Source organism: Mixophyes fleayi, chromosome 2 (assembly GCF_038048845.1).
Source record: "Mixophyes fleayi isolate aMixFle1 chromosome 2, aMixFle1.hap1, whole genome shotgun sequence".
Taxonomy (NCBI): Eukaryota; Metazoa; Chordata; class Amphibia; order Anura; family Limnodynastidae; genus Mixophyes; species Mixophyes fleayi.
In genome coordinates this window covers 212528537-212550783 of record NC_134403.1, presented here as the reverse complement: position 1 = coordinate 212550783, position 22247 = coordinate 212528537, and positions in this window count along the sequence as shown.

The following is a 22247-nucleotide window of genomic DNA, read 5'->3' as shown; positions in this document are numbered from 1 at the left end:
CCCTCGCCTTCCTGCCAGCACCTATCCTGAACCGCGACCGTCCGCCATCCTAATGGACTGCGCATGCGCAGCACCCAAGAACTCTTGTGACTGTTGCTTTTAATCTAATTGGTTGATCAGGCAACTCTCCCTATTTAAGGCACCTGTGCTCATTACCTCATTGCCTGATCTTGAGTTTCATTCCCTGTGAGTCTCTGAAGGTGTCTCCTGTGTTCTACTAGTTTCTTCAGTTCCTGTGGATTCCCTGTGCTACTCATCGCTGGTTTCCATACCTGCTACAGTCTCCTGTTTGCTGCCTGTGTCCTCAGCTGGACTCTGATTACCGGATCTACTCACCTGTGGTTCCTACACTCGTCTCTGCCGTTCAGCGTCCCTGCAAACCCTGCATCTCCCTGTGGACAGACTGTTCTACTGAATAGCGGTATGCCTATCTGTTATTGACTTTCTACGTTTACTCTGCATAACCCCTAGGACAAGTTTCCCCTCTCAGCAGCGGTATCCATACCCGCTATAGACTGTTATTGTTACGCTGCATATCTGTTTGGAACAAACCGTACTACTCAGTCGTTATATGCATAATTGTGATTGACTATCCTTTATTGGCCTGCATATCTATGCTGAGCAAGTCTCTACCAAGCAGCGCCACATACCGTTATAGACTTTGCTGGATATGCTGCATATCTATTGGGATCAAGTTCCTCTGTGCTCTCAGTGTCTGCATCCTATTATCCTTTGTATGCCTTCACTCATCGACACCTGTACACATCCTCACCTAGTAAGCAGTGGTACAACTTGCTGTACGCAGACCACTGACTTCCCCGCTACCTACCTGCACCTGGACCAGTCTTCTCACCATAAGCAGTGGTACAACTTGCTGTACGCAGACCACTGACTTCCCCACTACCTACCTGCACCTGGACAAGTCTTCTCACCATAAGCAGTGGTACAACTTGCTGTACGCAGACCACTGACTTCCCCACTACCTACCTGCACCTGGACAAGTCTTCTCACCATAAGCAGTGGTACAACTTGCTGTACGCAGACCACTGACTTCCCTGCTACCTCCCTGCATCTGCCATGTCCATCCGGATCTCCGTGTTCAAATCTGCCTATCCACTATATCAGCTAGTCGTTGACTCATTGACCAAGATTGCTGCAAGTCACTAACTTTCCTATTATTTATTGGCATTCTCTCTCCATCTGCTGTGATATATGTTCCGCTAGTCACCCTGCTACCATAGGACCGTTGTGTTAACTTCACCACTCTGGTAAGCCCAGTCATCTGGTGAATTCCTGGGCAAGACTCCTAGTGCCCGTGACAGACCATATGACATCATATACCACAACATAAAAACTCTATAATTTCAAAACATGGTTACATTTCCTATACATGTCACTCACACCTTAAAATCGATACAATATATATGTCATCAAAACTGAAGAAAATCCGGTGATCTTAAACAATCAATATGTGCCAACACACACATATATATATATATATATATAAATATATATATATATATATATATATATATATATATAATATATATAAATGAATAAATAGGAGATTTTTTGCATAATAGCAAAGACACTAGTATGTGTAGCAACAAGTGTACTCAGGCAGTTTATGTGACAACAAAACAATATATAAATAAGTATGTGTCAAAATTTTGTTGACAGGAATGGACCCATGTTGTCTACTTTTTCTCAGAGGCTGTCACACACTCAAGGTGTCTCAGTAACCACTTAGAGCACACAGACAATATTATGATTGGTGAGGGTCCCAGTCCACTGCCAATCAGTGATAACTTTGGTTCAAGATGGAGTGCAAAATAAAAAGAACAACCCTTACCTTCTCCTGGCTGGCAAGGATGCGTTCCAGATGCATTGATGCTTTCAACACTATCCCACCTTTACTTCTACCCTTTGGCAAGTTACTGAAGTAACAGCAGTAAATGATTTAATATTGCTTGTTGACATAATATACATTTTTCTCCCACATAGTTTGAAAATCAAATATAGAGCATGAAGTGCCAATAAAATAGTAATTTTCTCCACCATAGTTTGAAAATCAAATATAGAGAATGAGGTGCCAAATAATAATCATCCCCCCACCCCCTATTTTTTTTACCTCTCCAATTTTTGGTTTGGGCTTTGGGCACCGTCTTTTTTTAAAAGAAATATATATATATATATATATATATATATATTTTATTTACTCATTGTTTTTTCTCCAGATGACTGGTCAGCAGATGCAAGGGGCTCTTCAAACTCTTTCTCTTTTCTACAATGGCTGCCCAAACGCTCCTCGGATTCTTCACACAGAGGACGGGAGGTGGAGCGGAGCGGTGTACGCTGGAAGGGGAGAGGGCATCGGGAAAAACCTTTACTCACACTGTGTCACTGACAGACAGTGTGAGAACATGGGCAGGGCCGGCACATTGGTGGACGGAGACGTCAGTGATCATGTGCGACTGCAGCTGCCCGGGCGCATCTAGTTAAGAGGGAGCAGAGTCAAGAGAACCGGCACGGACAGTACAAAATATCCGGTCCCACCACGCCGCCGCTGCACCTCTGCCGCAAACCGCTGACTAGATTAGAAAATCTAGTCAGCGGTGCCCTGCAGGTCCCGGCGCCCTAGGCAACTGCCTAAGGTTGCCTGATGGAAGCACCGGGCGTGGGCCCCCATGTTCTTAAACCTGCCCTGACACAAAATTAATAGCATCTATGTTTAATAAACACACTCAATCCATACATTAAGCTAATAGCTTTCACATTTAATAAATAGGCCTATTTCTTCCCAGCCAGCCCCAACAATAAATCAGTGCCACCCACGTTTAATTATTAAGCTTCTATCCTCCCTTCAAGCACCAACATTCAAATGTAATAAATATATGTATTTCCCATCAATGTGCCCATGATATTAAATAGCATTCACATTTAATAAATATTTATCCCCAACCAGGCGAAATTAAAATAATAGCATTCATATTTAATAAATAGTGCTCCTCCCTCTCAGCTTAGCACTCACTGAATTAATAAGCCTCATTGCCCCACATTTAATAATTACTCAACAATAAATAATAGTCCCATGACCCCACCCTAAATTATTAACACCATTAAACAGCCTGCAGAATGAAAGGTATTGCCCTACAAAAATACATGCAGTAGATAACCCCTAGCCTCTTCCCATTATTACATTAATAGCCCCACCTTCACTACACCAATAAATTAATAACCCATCTCACATTACAGTAAGAGTCCCCAAGACTTACCTTTTTCCATCTTGAGATGTTTAGTGAAGGACTCCTCTGTCTTCCTCCTTGCTGTTCTAGTGCATGCATTAGCAGGCACATTTGTATAGAGCTGTCTGAGGCAATCTACTGGCTGCTACCTGCGGCATTATAGGTAGAGGAAGGAGGAGGCAGCCATTAGGCAGGTGGGCATTGGGCAGACTTCTGAACAACCATGTGCCCAGGGCTGGACTGCTCCTCTCCAAGTGACAGGTAGCTGGGCTAGTCAGTAGAATGTGGTATGGTCCCTGATCTGCAGTCCATACCTAACTCTAAGAACACTCCATAAGCCAGTGCTGGCCCTCATAAACAAGTGCCACCACCATAAAAGAAAAAAACATCCTGATTCCCACACTGGGGTTCCTGCCTCGAATTTGCCTCCTGGACAATGGCACCCGCCACATCGCCCTAGTTACAGTGATGTGAAACCTGGAATAAACCGAACAAACCATTTTGGAATCTCTCAGCTTAATCCATGCCTATAAAACCTCTTATTTTCTATGACAACAATATATTATGTATCATGCTATTATAATGCCTAATTTCTCCCAGTCTTACCTTGAAAGGTCTGCCTTACTCTGGTACTGCCGCTATTGCATTTACATACTCCAGTTAGCTTATGACTAAGAAACCTCATTGTTTATTATTATTTTTATTATAATAGCATAAATTAGAATTTTTTACTGATAATTTATCTAACAGAGGTTTTGTTTGGAACAGCTTTGAACATTAAATGTCTTGCACTCTGCAAAATAAATGAACCCTCCAGCCTTGACATTTGCATGACTCAAACAAATAAAAATTCAGCCAGTGGTTCAAGTCTAAGTCTATGTCTCAAACGTATGCGTTTGCTTCATGAAAGGTAGACTTTTGTGTTTTTCGGTACAACAGACCTCATAATTTTTTCACACCTCTGGGAGCAAGTGACAGCTTGTTTCAAAAGCCTAATTCATTTTCTCCCATGCTACACAAAGCTGCAGCATAATGTATGCACAAATAACGCTTCAAAATAAGGTTATTTTCTGGGCAAATCATTTCTTTCTGCATACTCATTTTCAAAAAGCAGCCATCTATAAAAAGATATAAAAAAGGGATATGCAAAAAATGGCAATAAAACAGAGGGGAGCTGTGAAGTTTTGTCCTAGAATTACAATTTAATTTTGTCTTCAGTAAAAAAAAAGTGATTGTTCTATAATTGTGCTACAATTCGGTGTAGTAAATTGCATTGTTCACTGCTGTTAAAATCAATCCATTACTAATTACAGTCAAACGTTACATGATAGTTTAAAGGTCTTTTCCTGCTTTCCTAATTGGGTAATATAATAAGTAAAAACATTACTCCCATTTCATAAGGCATCGTTTTGGTTGTGAGGTCAGAAATGTACTGTTAGAAGGACATTCCAGGGAGTTATCTAGCAAGAGGAACTATCATAAACATAAGCAATGTAGTTTATGCCTTAGGAAGCAAACTTGTGTTTTATGGAGTGATTCACTGTCTTTCCTTGACCTGAATATCAAAGTAATGTCACAAGCTGAAGTGAATTTAAAATTCAATTAGTACAGTGAACGTTTAAATCGCTCAATTGGACACTGTACTGTATAACATATAGAATATACAGATTTAAAAGTAAAAATATATCTAGATAAACCTTTTTGACTTTTTTTCTAGTTTATTTTAAAAACGTTGGAATTAACAACAGAAGCAGTTATGAAAATAATCATAAATTGTGGCCACATTCAATGTTAGAGACAATTTTAGAAGTATGCAATGCCTTAGAGCAGGGGTCGGCAACCCCCGGCACCCGTGCCAGACGTGGCACGCTGACCTTTTTTGTCTGGCACGCCGACGCTGAAGCTGCTTTAGCAAAGCAGCCGATGATGGCCGAAACGGAGCTTCTGCGCATGCGCAGAAGCTCCTTTGCGCAGAAGCTCCTTTGCGCAGAAGCTCCGTTTCGGCCATCATCGGCTGCTTTGCTAAAGCAGCTCCCAGGTTTCTCCAGAAAGACGAGTCTACAAAGGTAAGTAAGGGCAGCAAATTGAGGGGCATATATACTTGGCATACTTTGCATTTGTGGGGGCAACTGTGGCATACTATATACTTATGGGGGCAACTGTGGCATACTATGTATTTGTGGGGGCAACTGTGGCATGCTATATATTTATGGGGGCAACTGTGGCATGCTATATATTTATGGGGGCAACTGTGGCATGCTATATATTTATAGGGGGCAACTGTGGCATGCTATATATTTATGGGGGCAACTGTGGCATGCTATATATTTATAGGGGGCAACTGTGGCATGCTATATATTTATGGGGGCAACTGTGGCATACTATATATTTAGGGGGGCAACTGTGGCATACTATGTGTTTCTGGGGGCAACTGTGGCATACTATGTGTTTTTGGGGGCAACTGTGGCATACTATATATTTATGGGGCAACTGTGGCATACTATGTGTTTCTGGGGGCAACTGTGGCATGCTATATATTTATGGGGCAACTGTGGCATACTATGTGTTTCTGGGGGCAACTGTGGCATGCTATGTGTTTCTGGGGGCAACTGTGGCATACTATGTATTTGTGGGGGCAACTGTGGCAAAGTATGAATTGTGGGCACAACTATGAGGCATAAGATGAATTGGGGACACAATTATGAGGTATGATGTGAACTGGGGCACTACTGTGCGGCATAACGTTATTTTGCTGGTCCCTTACTGTTAATATGATATTAGCCTCATAAAATTATATATATATATATATCCAGCACTTTAGCACCTGCACTAAGATGGCCGTTTTCTGGAGCCATTTATTCACATTTCCTTTACAAAGATGGCCACCGCCATCACCTGTACAAATATGGCCGACAAAAAGGTCATTCCACTAGAATTCCCCTTTACCAAGATGGCCACCGCCATGTATTGCATTTAACTTTATCATAATCACTGTTAAATCTTCCCTCTCATCCTTGCACTATATCCCTCAACTACACCTTGAATAGCTGAATAGGAGACTGTCTGTGATTAGTAAATCACGACAGTATCGTAGCCGCGCATGCGCAGTAAGACCGATGGGTCACGCATGCGCAGTTCGTCTAGCGCAATGCGCATGCGCAGTTCGTCTAGCGCAATGCGCATGCGCAAAATGGCGATGCGCATTACTATAACTAATCCCTGGTTTTAGGCCACACTTATCACCTCCTGAGGAAGTCCTGTTTGAGGACGAAACGCGTAGAGGCTTCTTTCCAACTGTTCCTGTGTGTTTGGGTCACCACACCATCAGTCAATCCTGTGCGGAAGACTGTGGGAGGTTCCTGCTGTACCTGAGGACATGGTATATCTGATACCTGAATTTCAGATAAGCTTGCATTATTATTACTCTTTGTGAGTGTGCATTTTATATGTTAAAATCCTGATTAAATACTGTTACCTTGAAATACTACACCATATAGTGTATTATCTCCTTTTTTTCTTACCCATTGAGTGGAAGAGAGATATGATGTTTACAGTATGCTGATGTTTTTGACTGGAGACCAGACTTGCAGTTGCTGAGTATGCTGACCACATAATATTGAAAGTGAAGTGGTTGTTAAGCTGTGTTCCAGTCTTTGGATTAATCATACAGATAAGCGATATAATTTCCTTTGGGTGTGTAATACTATGGTGATGGGCTATCACTAACACACTGCTTCTACTAATCCTATGCCTATATTATTCTGTCTTTTATATGTGCAAACTGGACTCATACCCTTGGTCCTATAAGACCGTCCAGCAAACGTGGAACTTTGATCCATTGACTATACTATTATTTCCCCACTGAACCTGGGATAAATTCCTAGTAACACACCATTGTGCGCCGTATCCTTGTTTGACTTTCTATTTGATTCTGGACTTACCCACCTATTATAAGGAAGGCTGCCTCCATATGTGGAAGAGGTGTATGTGTGGACTTTCTCTATACTAACTTTATACAATACTGCTGTGAGCGCCATTGTTTATTACGTTTTTGGATATACTATACTTTGGTTTTTGTTTTAACAAGGCTGCACTAACAGATTGTAAATCTTCACGTAAAGATGTGGAGAAACACAGACAGAATCTCACAAAGAAATAATCGTTGTCAAAAAATATTTAACGATAATGCCAACCCACTAGACTTAACATCTGATCTGGATAGTCTATTTTGGGATGTGGAAAAACTTTTGGTGAGAGAAACACGTATTTGGTGGGATGTGAAGGGTCTAGAACATTACATTGCAGTAGACCGCATCCCCAGGGGCTTACGTATCAACAAATCCCCCACTTTTGGGACTGACAATACTGAATTCATGAAAGAATGGGACCAGGCTTTACATGATTGTTCAGTTAAACTCATAAAACTTATCATCCATGAGAAAAAGAAATTGTTTCATCAGGTAGAGGAAGAAATCAACATTAAAGACTTCCTGTTAGAACCACATAAAGATAAAGAAGATTATCGTATTAACGAACAGGTACTCAATAAAAAGCTAGAAAGAGTTGAGACGGAAGTAATTAGAACTAAAGAGAAGAAATTTATGAGGGATAAGCATGATTATGACACCAAAAACATCAAACAGTGGAAAAGACATGTTCCACAACACAACTATAAAAATACCCCCTATCCGAATAGTGCCCCGAAAATGGATACTAACTGGCAAACAGTCCAACATGGACAGAAAAGATCTAGAACTAGTCCTCAGCAGAATCGCCCTGTTGAGCACTTGCCTCTCAGAAACAGATTTACCACATTAGACAGGGATGCTAGCGACAGTGATGATTTTTTGTCTCCAGTTCGAATGTTACACGAAAGGGGGGGAGACAGGAAACACGTAAGAGAGAATATAAGAATAGCTTCGCCACTGAAACGCAGGCACACGGAAGAAGGGGAAAACGAGGGGGCATTCAGAAAGATAAGGAGAAAATACACCACATCGACAATGGAACGTTAAAAACTAATGGGATTTTTAACCTGTCCAAACACCAATTGAGCACATCAGAATTTTCAGTACTTAGTAAAGGCCTTTCATTTGCCCCTACTACAAAACCTAACAAGTTCCAAATGTTTATAGACATCAATAAATTTACAAGGAAATTAACATTAAAAAGACACTTTGCTAGGAAAGAGACGGCAATAATTTCTAACTATGAGAATGCTTCTAAATCAGGCTTGAAGCCTACTTCAAAATTTTATCCATTAGAATCTAGAAGTAGTCACATAGACCTTTTCCAGGAATTGGTAGTGAAGGATTTATGCCACATGGATTATAAGAATCCAAGGTACCCTAATCTATCTAAACAAGAATTAACAGCCATAGAAACTCTAACTAATAACAAAGACCTAATTATTAAACAAGCGGACAAAGGGGGGGGCATTGTGTTGCTGGATAGACAAGCATACATTGAGGAAGCCGAGAGACTTCTAAGTGATGAAACATCATACACAAAATTACAAAAGGATCCAACGCCTGACTTTATATCCACTTTAAGGGACACCATCTTGAAGGGTCTACGAAAATATGTTCTAACTAAAGAAGAGTATCAATATCTCCTAGTTTTGAACCCTATCATTCCTATATTTTACTATCTCCCGAAGATACATAAATCACTTGATAAACCTCCAGGGAGACCTATAATCGCTGGTATAGATTCTTTAACTTCTCATTCCTCAGAGTACGTAAATGTTTTTTTGAGCAAATATGTAACTAAATTAGAGTCCTATTTGAAAGACACAACTAGCGTACTTAACCTATTTGAAAATTTCAAATGGTGTCCAGAATATACATGGCTCACCATAGATGTGCAATCTCTCTACACAGCAATTGAACATAATAGAGGCATCAACGCATGCAGGGAGTTTTTAAATTCTGACCCCGATCTATCCCAAGACCATAAAGATTTTATTTGTGAGTTAATTAATTTTATCCTTACTCATAATTATTTCAAATTTTTAGACAGCTTTTACCTCCAGACCTGCGGAACCGCGATGGGGACAATTTTTGCACCAAGCTTCGCAAATCTGTTTATGGGAAGTTGGGAGAAAATATATATCTATAATCCTAACCCTTTCTCGAAGCACATTAAATTTTATAAGAGATACATAGATGACATTCTAATTGTCTGGGAAGGAGATGATGATTCCATTAATTCATTTTTAACATACATTGATAATAATGACCACAATCTTAGATTCACTGCAAACCGCAATAAACATAATATTGAGTTTTTAGATCTAGTCTTGACGGGCTCAGACAATGAAGTTGAAACCCAAAATTTCATCAAGACTGTTGATACTAATAGCTATCTACACTTCAAGAGCAGCCATGTTAATAGATGGAAAACAAATATCCCCTTTTCACAATTCTCCAGAATTAAGCGAAACTGTAGCAATGATTCCCAATGCAAAACCCAACTTTCCATATATGCACAACGCTTCCAAGATAGAGGATATCCTAAACATCTACTACTAGATGCTCTGAAAAAAACAGAGGAGACAAATAGGAATGAATTAATGCAGTATAAGAATAAGGAACCAAAAACTGGATATGTTCCGTTCATCACCAATTATAGCGTAGGTGAACGTAGGATTAGGTCAACATTAACCAAACACTGGGAAGTATTGAGAATGGATCCCATTCTAGCTAGTATCCTACCCACTAAACCTGATATTGTTTTCCGCAAGAGCAGAAACCTTAAAGACGCTCTAGCTCCCAGTATGATACCAGAAAGTACCCTGAACACTAAAAAAACATTCCTGGAAATCAAGGGATTTAACAAATGCAATCACTGTAATATGTGCAAATATGCACATCCAGACAAGAAAATATTCTATAATCATGACAACAGCATAAAATATGACATTAAACAATTCATGAATTGCCAAACATCATCCGTGATTTACTTATTAGAGTGCTCATGTGGATTGAAGTATGTGGGCAAAACTAAGAGACCACTGAAATTGCGGATACAAGAGCATGTCCGCAATATAAAAAACCGAATAGAATCACATTCAGTATCTAAACATTTCATTAACATACATAACTCAGACCCTAGTTCCCTTACGTTTAAAGGAATTGAAAATGTTCGATTAGGTCCAAGAGGGGGAGATATCCAGACGAAGTTGTCTTATATATATATAGCCGAGAGGGAAGGGGGCGGCTACAAATTGCCTGGGCCTGCTTGGTGGCCTGAGTCCCCACTGGAGACCTATCTTTGAAAATACATTTTTTATTTTAAAAGTATTTTTTTTTTTTTTTTATTGAGTGCAGGGGGGATCGGTAATAGCTAAATCCCCTTTAGCTCAGGTATCTTCAGACGCCAGGTCATGTGACTGCAGTGGTCACATGGTACTCGGCGAGCTGCTGGATATCTTCCCATGCTGTGCAGTGGAGAATAAGGTAAGAAGGTGTGCTGGAGAGGGGGCATGTGTGACTAAAAGTGCTGGGCAGAGGGGGGAGCAAGTGTGATTAAAGCATGTGGGCAGAGGGGACATATGTGAGCAAAGCTGCTGAGCAAGGGGGCATGTGTGAGTAATGCATTTTTCTGTAAGAGGGTGGCCTGGTGCTTTTCACCTGCTAGACTAGCCCCCAATGATGCACTGCACGCCCCCAATTGTACGACCACTTGCATGGCAAAAAAAATGTTGCGCCGCCGCACATTTTTTTTATCATGCTTGGCTATAAAGGGGGACACATGAAGTTGCTATACTGGGGCCATGAATTTCTCTAGGCAGCCCTGTATGTATGTATGTATGTATGTATGTATGTATGTATGTATGTGTGTGTGTGTATATATCAGTGGCGCATGCAGGGGGGGTTTCTGAGTCTCTAGAAACCCCCCCCCGCGCTAACTAAGTGGCCACTGTCCTTTAGAGCAGCCGCGGCGCTGTCAAAGAAGCGTCCGCGGCGGTGCTGTATTGTATACAGCACCGCCGCACGCCCCTGTATATATATATATATCACACCCAACTGGCACACCTGGGCTTCACTAGATTTTAGGTGGCACTCCGATAGAAAAAGGTTGCCAACCCCTGCCTTAGAGGGCTATTTCTGAAACACTTATCACTGACATAAGACTAGTTATTGTTGAGATTTATAATTATTTTATCGAAGTTAAATGGAAGCGATACTCAACTGCCAGAGAATAATCTAGCCAGATAAATAAGGGTTAGTAAGAGTTAGTTATGGCTCTAGAGCCCCTATTCTTCTCTACTGAGCATTCACAGCTACCCGACATATGAGTTGAACTGAAAGTTTGGCTTGAGCTGCTATTAAAATTACAAGCTTTTATATATAAAATATTATTGTAGAAACAAGTTAGAGCTACTGTTTTTCCACCCGACAAAATAATATTTATGTTTAGGTAAAAAGAACCTCACTGCGATGGTGTTAACAGAACAGATATCTCAGCGGTATACCTGTTTTCACCAGCATATGGAAGATTCATGCTTTGATAAATTGCCCACCCAGCTATTTTATATTATCAAACGATAAGACAAATTTGGCACAAAAGAACGCAAGCTGTACAGGCAGGATACCTTCTAATTTGAGGCTCATACAGTGAAAGTGAGCGTCCCCAAGATTGAAAACATTAAAATGTACATGGGTTTAATAATAACAATATTTTTGTTAAACTGCTCCCATGTATGGTAATATATATTAAGCCATATCTAGCTACCATGATGGAGTGGACATGCAAGCTCCGGCCAGGCAACTAGTAATTACGATCTCTTTTGCTAACCAATTATGAGCATTTACTACTAACAGTAGATATGTCTTATGGACTGGAATTTGATTAATATACAAACAAGATTTTAATACATCTTGAGAACAAATCAATATATGTCTCCATAATTATGTGGAACACTCATTAATTCATCACAGAAATGTATTAATTTTATAACCACACTCTCCATCTAAGTCAAAGATGTTCAAACTCAGTCCTCAAGGGCTACTAACTGTTCATGTTTTCATGATTTCTTTACTCAAGCAAAGTTGAGTTACTCTATTTGACTAGTTCAATAGTTATCACAAACAGAAATCCAGAAAACATCACTTGTTGGTAGCCCTTGAGGACTGAGTTTGGACACCTCAGGTCTAAGTAAATAACTTTAACTATACATGGTTAATTTATACTGATTTGGATAAATTGTGGATTAAATCATGAGATCATTTCTAAGTCTAACAATTTGCTCTGCTGTTTTAATAAATTTATTTCAGGAATATATATTTGTTTTAATTAATACTTTCTTACCCCTATATTAGATAAAGCTTGATATCAGTCAAAGATATTTTTAGTTTGGTTTTGTGTACCAAAAAGTTCCACTTTGGGTTTATTTTGCACATTTGGTTTTATTAGAGTGTACCAAGTAAAAGATCATAGATAAAAAAAAGTCAACAAATGTTGCATTAACCTTTTAGTGAGACCTCCCATTGATTTTATATTGGATGTTTTGTTATGATTTATGGACCTTCAGTAGAGTTGGATGTATTTTATATCAAAGGTGAAGACATAAAAAAAGGCGCCCACAAAAAAGAACAAATTTTCTTGTGTATAGAGAGCAGCATGAATCTTAGTATATGTGCGCGACTCAACATACTACATTAAATGCATCTGTCATTAGTATTGTGGCTCCTCACGGGATGTGTCATTGGTGTCCTAAATGTATTTTTACTTTTTCCGAAGGGATTACCAAGCAAGAGGAAAGAAAGTAATCTCCCCAAGGATTTAAGTGTGCATCTGTGAATAGACTCAAGTCTGTTGGCAAGTGACCAGGTGGTAAATGTATCAAGCTCAAGATTTTTTCATAGATTAAAAGTTGTAGCAAATCGCAGGTGATTACACATGATTTTAGATCCCAAGTCGCCAGATGTATTAAGCTGCGTTTTTTACTCTGATCTTCTAATCGTTTGTCATCTCTCGCAATTTTCAGGGAATTCAATCACTACCGTGTTTAGCCAGCTCTCCCGTGTTTAGCTAGCTCTCCCATGTTTAGGTGAAAATTGCCATATACAACACGCTGCTTCCTAGCTGTGAGATTAGTAAACACATCACTGTTACACTACCATGTCTATAGAGCTGCAGGTCCTAGCGGCTGTGAAAAGTTTAAAAATAGATGAATGTTTGAAAAATAAAATGTGTGGGGTCCCCCATCCGAGCACTATTAACCCTAGTGCTGCCAGCCTACTGCTGGTTGTAAGAAAATCTAGGAAAAATTTGCATGGGGCTCCTCTGATTTTTATGTAAGCAGCACTAGGCAAACCAGCCGGGGTGTGTGGCACTATAGCATGGGGGACACTCCACAGGGGTCCCCCTGTCATAATGACAAACCAACCCCAGGCTGTTCAGCACTGGGCTGAATTCCCTAGGGAATGGGGTCCGCAAAAAACATTTAGGCCCTAATCCTAGGAATAACCAGCCCAGTGCTGAAATCACTAGGGTTCTTCCTACACCCCTGAGCAGTGGGTGTAGGGTAATAACGGCGATGAAAGTTTAAAAAAACAAAAATACTCCATTTTTGTTTGTGGAACTACATGTTCCAGATTGGCCGTGCTGCCCTAAACAGTCTGGGCATGCTGATGCTTGTAGACCTATAAGCACCAGCATACAGGAAGACTTCTGTGTATTGCGACTGGAAGTGATGGCGATCCCTGAAGAAGTAAGCGCAAGCTGATGACGTCACCGATTACCGTGACGCGGTCATCGGTGCTGTGAAGGGGGTAATACTTACATTACTCCCTTCACAGTCTGTCCACGTAAGTAGTGGGGTAAGTAGTGTCAGAACAATGAGTATCATTATTCTGTGCCCAACCAGACCCAGATTGTGCTTGGATGGCCAATTAGCAATATGAGTGGAGGAGAGCACTCTTTTAGTGTCATAAAAGCCTTTTATTTTTCTTCCAATTAGGGGCAGGCAGAGCTGGGCAGCATGGGGACATTTGTCCCATGGGCTGGATCACTGGGCCACCTGCATTTTTTTTCATCTAAAAGATTCCTAGTATGCTGCTGAGTCCAGTCTTGCCTCCGGACTAAAATTTTACAGCCCTCCCCTGCTTCCAATCAATATTTTATTAAGGGCATTTCACCTCTGATTAATGAACAGATGGGCTTTGGTTTAGTATCAAAGTATACTATAGATTCTCTCATGAAGTTTGCAACCTGAATGAACTTACACCATTTTTGCAGGTTGCCCTGCCTGGGTAGTTTTACTATTGCTTCCACGGGTGTGACCATTATTCCCTTTTTTCTGTGTGCAATTAAGCCTTAAGAATGTGACTTCTGATGTAGCCAGGATTGCCTTGTGAATCCTACACATGACAGGAGGTCTAAAAATTCCAGTGAATGTGTTAAATGCTCCTCCATATTCTCTGTATGGAGAAGAAAGTCATCACCATATTGCAACATTCATTCTAGGCTTGAGGAAACACTCAGCACTTCTGCCATTACCTGATAACAATATGTAGGGCTGTTCTGGACCAATGAGAAACATGTATTGTGTATCATGTACAGTGAACACATACTAGTACCTGCAACTTTCAGTCAAAGTTGTGAAGAAAAATACATTAGCCACATCAATAGTTGAGAATACTTGGCTTTTACGGTTTTCCCTTGCCATTATATCTGGGATTTTTGCAACTATCTATGCTGACATTGTGAGTCTCCAGGTTTGTGCCTCCTTCCTTTTAACAGACCATAAAGAAATGTTTTGAATTTCCCTTTACGACATCCCCCCTTGTGTCCATGTCAGTTACGGCTTGTACTACAAATTCCATGGTTTCAGGGGGGAGTGAAATTGATGCTGAGGTGATGATTTTGGTCTTTGTATGTTCACCTAAACATGGTCATTCTACCACAGTAGTTTTTCCTTTCTGCCCATAATTCTGGATACTTGTACACAATAGGTTCTATGTTTGTTAGACCTATTGAAGTTTAAAAATTGGAGGAAAGTGGTAATCAGCAATTTCTGTACACTAATATCAGTTGTGATGCGATTAGTACGCAATAGAACAATAATCTTAGCAAATAGCAACATGCAAATAAGTTATTTATTTCAGTTAATATAAAATATAATGTGGTGAAGAAGCTAATTAATGTTTCCCACATATTAATTACTTCGAATTTGGTCTCATTCTGTTCGCAACCACATGATAATTTTTCATGATGGTATTTTTGAATCATTTGCACATATCGAACTGTAGTTATAGCTAATATTAATTTTCATACACCATATAGCAACTCCAGAAATGTCACTAAAGAACCAGTTTAAACAGGTCTAGAGGTGGGAGCCTAAGGAAGGACACCTGGCCACAAATGGAAAGATGACCCCCACATCAAGGAACAATGACCCGAGGAATCAACCAATGGGGCGCCGAGTTCTTGGGAGGTCAAGACCCATCAACCTATGAATTTGGACCTTAATAATGTAACTGTTTATCTTTGTGATGTCACTGCTTTTTTTGACTGCACAGTGTATAAATTGTTTACCTCTATCTTTGAAAACCAGAGTGCTATTATAGAAGCTTGTGAATGCGCAAGCATATGCATACAATACTTTGCCTGTAATCTATTTTGCCAATAAAAATCTTGCACTTTGAAACCACAGCGATCGCATCAGAGCATCTTGATTTTATAACATACATACAGATCTATCATACCTCTGGCCATTTATGTACATTGCTGGTTCTGTCATTGGTATCTATGGGTGTGCCAAAATAATGAACCAGACCTTTTGTTTTCTGGGACCCTTCCACACCATAGGATTTGCCAGAAGCAGTGTTCAGCCATGCTGTGACAAATACGGCAATATAAAGTAAAAAGAAAAGAAGAGAGAAGGAAAAATGTCCTATCGCACTAATGAGGAGCCACAACCCAATATGGGATTAGAAGGGTAACCTATATTCGTAGGCCCTATGTGGTACAACCTGTCACTGAAATAACAGATATTATTGGCAAAAAGCAGAAAAAGATTGATTAGGTGCACAGTGGCTCTCAAGAAAGATTATTACAAATGTCATGGTGGAGTCAAATTTAAAATATAACTTTTATTGATAAGTTAAAAACAGCGAAATATATATGAGGAATATAATCCATTAAAAGCAATGCAAATTAAAAACTAACTGGATGCACTATTGCCCTATATATCATTTATATTGTTGGAGGACCAGGGTAAATGAGCTAACAAAGCAGTACTTAATAACAGTAGTCAGATCTCCTTTTATTAACTCCAAGCTAATTCATATGTCCCTTAAAAATGCCAGGTCTAATTGCTATGGTAATGGAGCAGCGGAGATAAAGTCCAATATCTGCTAGGATACAGAGTAGTCAATAAAGAGCAAAATATGGGAGGTGTCTTGCTAACTACATATTAAGTGTTCCACTAACTCTGGCCATAATAGAGCAGATCTACTCAGTCCAAAAGTATTTTCCCATATGGACAATTAAGTAAGGCAATGCATCCAGCGGAACGCCATGCTTAATCATGGCCACGATTAAGCACGGTCAGCGGAATGTGCGTCAGTGTTCTGACCTGCCTGATTGATCCTTTTCTGTGTTTACCTTTCCACAGGATTACCTTTTCACCTTTTCATACAGACAAAGGGATAGCAGATGATCCACTCTTGAGATAATTAAGTATAGATATTGTTCTGTGGCTATACACAATGCAGTCCTTTGTAATTAAACATAGAGCTCTGTCTGTGGACCTTTTCCCTATCTTCACACATGAGACCTCCTGGTGTGATGTACAGTCATACAGGAATAGTGAACAATAATCCTTTTGCCTAGGCTGAAACAATAAACTAGTCTACACAAGATAGGAAAACCATGCTGCCAGACATATTACCACTTAAAAATACATTGTATATAACTTTAAATATGACTGACAAATATGTGGAACTAGAAGACTAGAAAAAGCATATATTTTTATAGTCAACAGTTTGTGAGAAATGAGGTGCAGACTGGTTAAGGTGACATTAATACCTTGTTTCATCACACCCCTATGTCCTGCTTTTATTAACATAAGAGAAGCAATTATTTTCTCTTTGTCATGTCAGAAGAGGATTTAAGTAACTATCATGTTGAGGGATTTCTTATTTTAGTTCCAATTAAATTTTTATTCTCTTTTTATCATAGCCCTTTTCTGGTTGCTTTAGAGAGAGCACATACTTTTACTATTGTTTACTGGCACCAAGATAAGAATGGCATCTGTTACTTCCCATCCACTCCTAAACTCTTGTGCCCATGCACCAATAGTACACCTCCCCTGATGTTGAAGGGTGTTCCAGTGTGCGCAGCAATGGATTTTGCGGGGTAAAACAGAGAGGATCTTATGTCCTGCTGATCAACCCTATTAACAAGTGGTGTTACATTGAGTCCCATGCCACATAAATCAGAGAGGATCTTAACCCCCATCTCCTCCCTTTTGCTCATCCTCCCTTGTCTCCTCTTGCCTCAACTGGCTCCTCTTGTGCCTGGTCTGTTTACCCTCCCTTAGGATGTAAGCTCGTATGAGCAGGGCCCCCTCTCCTCCTGTCTCCATACCTGTTCTTCCGCTCCGTCTTTACTGCATATGACTGGCCGGAGTTTCTGAAGTATTGGTACTTTTTGTTCATTGTTCTGTATGGAGCACTTTGCACATTAACTTGTGTCTCTACAATGGATAAAATGTATATTTGGGTAGGAAAGATATAGTAAGTTATAAAAACAAGACTATTTGGAAGTCTCTGAAGTATTATTAGTTACAGCGAGGGGAAATGCTTTCTTGGCAGTGTAAGCTCTATGTGTTCCCTGTAAATATTTCATTTTTCCTTCCTGTTTCTGTGTTATGTTTCCTTCTTGAACCTCTGTTTGATGTGTAACAGATAAATCATGCCATTATACCTTATTTGCTTTATCATTTTGTGTACACTGAATGAAGCTGAGTTCTTGTTGCCCACGTGTGTCCATCTTTATTCATATACAAAGAACAAGAATGTATAGAGCTGTATTCTAACAGTTTATAAGCTCATTTCTCAGCATTGTTGTAACACAATTATAATGTTTGGAGAGATAGAAAAAAGCTGCCTACTTGGTAAAATGGGTTTAAGTGTGGGTTCTAAATCAGGCATTGCAAAGCTGAACAATAGTAATGAACGGATAAAGGATTTCAAAGTAAAAATGTTTTAATTTAAAGATGACCCATAAGAAGTACAGGGAACAGATAGACCAGAAATCAATCCTGAAAACTGTGATAAAAGAAACAAGCAGACACAGGGGTCTATTTATTATGGGCAGCCATATCTCTGCAGTAATTAACATTCTGTATCGCTGTGATAAGCCAATATTTACATGCTGGGGCTGCTATTGCCCTGCTCCTCCAAGATGATTTTTTCAAATTCACTGGCAGTTAAAAGAGGAAGTGCTTGCACAAGCTGCAACACTGGATCCCATGTTAAAGGCAAGTAACATCATCCTGAGCTGGCATTACTTTGCTGCAAACAGCTTTTGCCTTATGCTGTCTTCACCTCTGCAGCAAGACAGCTGGAGAGGTCTACCCTAAACTCCTGCCAGCTTCTTGACCCTTTAGAGAGGTACAACTTGCAAAGTAAACCTCTTGGACCCAAGCACCTCAGTAATCATTGCATGCAATTTACTAACTTTATCTGTCTGTAGCCTACCGAGGCCCGAGACTGTGTCAATCTCGATGCCCAAATAAGACAAACGGGTCATGGGATCCTTTGTCTTATCATGAGCCACGGGCACACTAACAGAATTAAAAAGCACCACCATAGAAGACAATATCTCCTCAAAGACTGGGGACCTTCTTAACCCTACCACCAGGAAATCATCAAGATAATGGACAATAATTTTGTAGCCCATACCTACAGCAACACATGACTGGCTAACTTAACCATGAACGGGAACAAGTCAGGATGCAGGGGAAGGAGGCAGAAAGCAGATTTAACAGCCACGTTTGCCAGCAAAGCCCCTTCCCTAAAACCCTGAACCATTTCCAAAGCGGATTCAAATGAGTGATAGTAGTAACAAATTGTGATACAGCGCTAAAACATTCATGTAAACAGTAAATATAACAAGTAAAATAGTGCAGTGGAGGGTTAAAGATAAATTATTTAATGGATTAAAAACACTAATAAATATATAAAACATATGAGGAAACATGAATTCACATATGCCATATTATACAATGTTCCAATAATTAATCAATGAATGCTCCTCAGAATAATCACTAATGATGTTGAGGGATAACATATAATTGCAGTCAATAAGTCCAACCTGTAAGGAAGTAGATAGATGCAAGTCAAGTCTGAGCAATAAATACTCGCTGTTATTTTATCAAACCATCGGTTATTGTAAGCGTTGGCTGGCTTGTAGAGGAGAACAGAGGACTCTTTCCTGCAGGCTGTATCCGAAGGGCGATCAGCGTGTGATCCACTCCAGAATGCACATGTAACTTACTGTTCACAGATCGAGTGGAGGCATGCTGGTGAAGTGATGGATGCGGTACCCAGACGCATTTCATCACTATCTGTGACTTTCTCAATGGGAGGTGTGTTAGTCCTGCTTCTATTGGTTTAAATAGCCCACAGGTTAATTAACAGACAATCCTAAGGTGATCTGTCTATCATTCCATTGGAGTGTTCTTGGCTTTCTTAGACGGTCCTTCATAAGTTTATGTGAAATATATAAATAAATAAATTGGAAAGCATAAATACTATAGGAATATTATGGCAAAAAATACCAATTTGTATTTACATGTGTTGCTATCAATAACATTGTGACAAATGCACAATATATATATAAATATACATATACAATGAATATGTAACAGTATAGATATAAAATATTGAATATTAAAAAGAGGAATATAAGACTGTATGTAAGAAAAATAAAAAATCATCTAACACATAGATCTGCCCATAATAAACAACATATGATATATTAATGTATAGTAGTGTAATCATAGCTCCTAGAAAATTGGATAATCTATTGTTCTATTTATTATTAACTATTTTATATTTTTTATGTTATTGTTTTCTATTTTTTTCTATTTATTTACTTAATAGTGTATATTTTTTATGATAGCTCAGGACTACTACTGTCGAATATGGCATAGATATCATAAGGTAAAAAGTCAATGTTAGGTAACCTAAATAAGTTGTTACAGTATTTTGGCCATCCAGTATGCGTATCACTAAACCATAGCATGTACAATTATAAACCAAAATGGAGGGAGGAAGGGGATCAAAAGAATTAAATAAAGGTAGAGAATGATAACCTTAAAAAGGGACACTAAAGGGCTTGCCTATTATATAAAAATCATCCCTAACTGTCTAGCCTAGTAGTGTACAGTACAAGGTATTCCCAGATTCTCCCGACTCTGGTAATTACCTAACCCATCCCGTTTTGCTTCCAAGTTCTGATGGATTTGGTCTTAAGCCAGGTGGTATGACCGTCATCACCAGGTTTCGACCATTATAGAATGAGATGCTGTCAAATGCAACTTTGTATTTAAAAATCTATGTTAAGACCTTCTGGAGCCAAGGTCCTCAACTCATAGATCCACCTGGTCTCAATGGTGTTAATAGTTGTGGTGAAATTTCCTCCTCTCCAATTTCTATTAACTTTTTGTGTAGCCATAAATTGCAGAGATGTTGGATCTTTATTGTGATGGTGCTTAAAATGATGTGACACGCTATGTGTTTCTAGTCCATTTTTAATATTAAGAACATGTTCTCCTATACGGGTTTTCAGGGGTCTAATTGTCCGACCTGCATATTGTAAATTATGCGGACATTGTAGAATATGGATAACCTCCTTCATATAACAAGTAAAGATCCCTTTAATTGGGTAAGTATGTTGTGTTTGACAGGACTTGAATTCTGTAATGAGTTTGGTACTTTTCCGGTTCGGGTCGGGGGGTGGGGGGGAATAAAAAAAAAATATTTCCTTAAGACACCGCTGTCTACAGACAATTGTAATAACCAGTTTAGTAACAATATATATTTACATACTAATTTTGCACCTAAATCCACCCTTAACCCGACACATATGAAAGGTTCATTCATTGATATCTTTGAGAAGCTGGTCATGCGAGATATAGAAAGTATTGCTACTACACAGAAGTTCAAATCTAATTTTACTCGTAAAGAAAGAGAAACCCTTCGGGATCTCAAGAACAACAACGATCTTGGGATAAAACCTGCATATTAGGGGGAGGGATTGTGATTCTAGGCAAAGGACAATACAACAAAGAATCTCTGAGGGTTTCAGAAGATTCTTATATGTATAAAACGCTCAAATCTGACCATACGAACCATTATCAAGAACTACTCATGAGACTAGTGAAGAAAGGTTTTCACAAAGCCATTTTAAATATAAATGAGCATGATTTCCTTAATGTTAAGTATTCAGTCATTCCAGTTTTTTATTATCTTCCAAAGATTCATAAAGACCTGTAGAATCCTCAAGGTTTCTTCTTCTCCAGGTTTCTTCTTCTTCAGAAATATGTTAAACAACAGAAATCCCGTCCTCAAGATACGAAACAAGTGCTACAAATCCTTTAGAGTTGAACTATTTTCCACACCTGTCTGGACTATACTCTTGAAGAATAAGGTATTACAAACATCTCCAAGGAGAATACTTATATCACGGAGAAGGACTGTGACTAGTTTTATCATCTTGAGCGGGTGCGCTGATCTGTCAAACAGAAGAGACAGCCGTTTATGGAGTCATCAATCTCCTAGCACAGCACCTCCTACGTTGGAAACTTATTACCCTAATATCTTTTTGGACATGAACTTTCATCCACAAGCTGGAACAGAATAATATTATCTTCTGTCCGGATCGCTATACCCATTCAACGGAGCATACACACTCCAGCACATCCGTTTGTTGTTAAGGATCTCCGAGTAGACCGATCACTGTCAATATCCTGGGTATTGT